Source organism: Uranotaenia lowii, chromosome 1 (assembly GCF_029784155.1).
Source record: "Uranotaenia lowii strain MFRU-FL chromosome 1, ASM2978415v1, whole genome shotgun sequence".
In the NCBI taxonomy this organism is placed as follows: Eukaryota; Metazoa; Arthropoda; class Insecta; order Diptera; family Culicidae; genus Uranotaenia; species Uranotaenia lowii.
In genome coordinates, this window is record NC_073691.1 from 87,261,094 (window position 1) to 87,264,550 (window position 3,457).

General features: G+C 37.9%; 1 pseudogene; it reads left to right on the forward strand.

Annotated features, from left to right (window-relative positions):
* The first annotated feature begins 985 nt into the window (after positions 1-985).
* LOC129737595 (uncharacterized) lies at positions 986-1,925 on the forward strand (annotated as a pseudogene).
* Positions 1,926-3,457: the final 1,532 nt, after the last annotated feature.

Sequence of the window (3,457 nt, forward strand, 5' to 3'; positions counted from 1 at the left end):
AATACCCGCATAAGGGGCTTAACGGTTTAAGATGTCAACCTTATAACATTGGAATTTTATGCGATAGTTCCACAGCTTATAGTTCACCTTTGATAAAAAGTATTCAAACAACAATTTTACTGTTATCTAACGCACAAATAATATTTTTAATGCATTTTGATGATATTGTCGATTAACTAAAAATAGTAAAATGATATAATTTCTTTTGGTTTAGTAGATATCAGCAGTTCTAATGATCGGTGACTATTAATAATGTGTGTGACCCATGATTGTGGGGGGACTGTATATGCCGGAGTTTGACTCGAACTGGAGTTTGCCGATGAGCGCTTAAGCGCGGACTTGGTCTCCCATCTCGGGTTTAGCCTTCGTTGCAGGTCCGGGGTATGGCAAGAGGCCCCAGGTGGACTTTATGCCGTAGGGATACTTAGTATCATGAGTCATCCAATTGCACCCATGGACCCAGAGTAGCATACTGGGGGGACTCGGTCGCTCGCCGTGCCTTGGAATGCAATCCGTAAAAAGGATTTATCACCTGAGTGATCAACTAATAAAAAAAAACACATGCCAGTTGGCTGTGGCAGATGTACTTAAGTTAGGTACAAAAAAACGTTCGAAAACATTAAAGCGTTAGTTACAGAAACCCGGCAAATTTGATACAGAATGTTTTTCAAAACAGAGCGTATTGTTTTAGTAACATCACAGGTTTTAAATAAAGTCGATAAAGTGTAACAAAATAAGAAGGTTTGGTGTTAGAATTCAGATAGTTTTTCGAAATAGTTAGTATGCCTTCTCGAGAAAACGAAAAAGATGTAAAAAAGATTGCTCTCGTTCGGTTATGTTTGTGCGATTTCCTTATAACCGCTGCTCATTTTGATTTTTAGTTGTGATGTTTTTTTATTCATTGCTTGAATGGAATTATCGAGATGGTTGTGTTGGTGCAGTTCGGGAAGCATAAAACGCTAAATCGCATGCATCGTAAAACCTGATGTATCAATGTGTCCGTCATCAACATGCAACGCAGAATATTATTTTACATGCTATGGATACCCATTTCCATTTGGACATTCCAAAAATTATCGATCTAAATTGTATTACAAAGCGGAATCCACAATTCACGTATGGTTAAGAAAATTTAGAGAAAATGGATCAGTAAAGCGAAAGCAACCTAAGGAAGTGTTCCGCAAATTCAACACTGAATATCGTGTTTGGTTGCTCGAGCTCTACCAGAAAATTCCAAAGCTGTATCCTAATGAGGCTAGGCTCAAATTCCAACGAAACTTTCGCTTAAGGTCTATTTGCACGATTTTTCATGAGTATGGGCTTTCATGGAAAACGGTTGAACGTCGTTCTGTGGAAATTTGAGAATCGGAAATTTTGAGATTCGTCCGGGAGCTTCTTGCAATTTCCTGGGATACGTACAATCTAGTTTTTCTAGATGAGGTCAGCTTCGATAACAGGGACATGTTACGACCGAAGGGATATGGAAGTTTCGGCCAACAATTTATTGTTTGTGGTGAGTTCTCCAGGAAGCCTCGATTGGCTTTTTTGTGCTTCCTTGGGGTGAAAGGGATTCTATATAGTTTTTGGACGTAGGGAACTTTCAACCGGATAAAAATTTTTGATTCTTGCAGAACATTCGCTATGGAAAATCCACAAGTTCAAAAATATCCAGGATTTTATTCTGTGTGGATTATGGACGGTGCAAAAATGCATTGCCAGCCACAAATAATACAGTACTTACGTTCAGTTGCAATTCCACCGTACTGTCCTTTTTTTAATCCAATTGAGAGTATCTTTGGATTGATTAAAAAACATCTGCAAATACATCGATAGGAATGTTCAAAAAATTTTTGAGCGATGTTTGCGACGCAATCAATTATTTTAGAATCTATCCTTGCATAAATATTTCCGAACAAAGCGGTTAATTTGGAGGGCATTTTCCCACCGTATAGTAAAACGGAACCATGGGAGTGGAAAATAATTCTTAGGAAACTTTAAGTAAGCCGTATTCATTTATTTTTAAGTTTATTTTCATGTACAGTACTAAGTTTCGTTTCTTAAACACCGCAGCAACGGCGGCTTTACCACCAGCAGCCGCAAAGGGTCAAGTACCAGATCAGCCGCAGCATACTATAATTACAGAATCCGTTTCATCAGCGATAGCTCCACAAAGAAACAGGGGTGTTAACGCACACATTGCGCGCAATGTGTTTTTTTCTCTGCTACACATTGCGCGAGCACCATCGAATGCAATGGCGAACTAATACATGCTCGCTCATTGAATTTGTCAAGGCAAGTACCTACAATAGGCAACGAACGAAGAGAAACAAAGAAACACACAAACTTATTCAATTGAACAATGTCGCTCTAAATATGAGTAGCCAAATGTTAGCACTTCATTAGAGCGAAAAATGGAGTTCCTGAAGTTTTTTAAAAAGCAAACTTTAAATCCTGTGACGGCAGTGAATGTGTTTTATTTTATTTGCAAACTGTGCAATGAAGAAACAACAAATTGAAACGTACAACAAAATTTGACCCGAGATCACATTTCATAACAAAGCATAAAGAAAAGGCCACCGAGATAAGATTGACTGAAAAAAACGTCGACGATTGACGAACTTCCAAGGAAATAAATAGAGAAAGATCTTAGAAAATGGACAAGAATAAATACCTTTCGAATATTACAAAGTGGATTGCAAAGTGTAATGTTCCGCTCTTTTTCTTTAATCATGATGTGGTGAAAAATGTTTTGCATACGATTCAAGTTGCATTACACAAGTTTATTATTTCAATAGACAAATAATGGTGAAGCGTGTTAATTTTCTGTATGACAGTATACTTCATGCAATAAAAAAGGAAATGCATTTAAAAATGATATGTGTAAAAGCTTATATTGCATCACGGAAAGGTCGATCCATCCTTGGAATAAATGCTCAATATATCACCGAAGGAGCACTACCTAATAGTAAGTACAATGTCAATGACAGAATCGTTGCAGCGCAATAGGTACATCTGAAAATATACATTTAATGATCCAGCAAACAATTGAGAAATTTGGTTTATTTAAGTCGCGAGCAGATTTATTCTATCACCACGGATAACGGCAGAAATATGCCAACTCGTTTGATTCGAGAAGGCCTCGTGGACCACGATGATGAGCATCAAGCAGAACCCGAGGAATACAATAGTGAAACGGCCATCGACATTGTGGATGAAGGAAGCGGATCTACAGTAGAATTCTAGTCTTCACAAAAAAAAACACAAAATTTCATATTTTATTTCTTTCTTTTAAGGACTGAACAAGTGCAATTGCAGCACGATCATATCTGGGATGACTGGGATCAGCTGGAACAACTCTATGATGATCAACCTGTGGTCCAAACGATTCATACTAACGGTGTCCGATGTGCAGCAGACACTGTTCAGCTGTCGGTTTATTACGTCATCAAGAAAAACA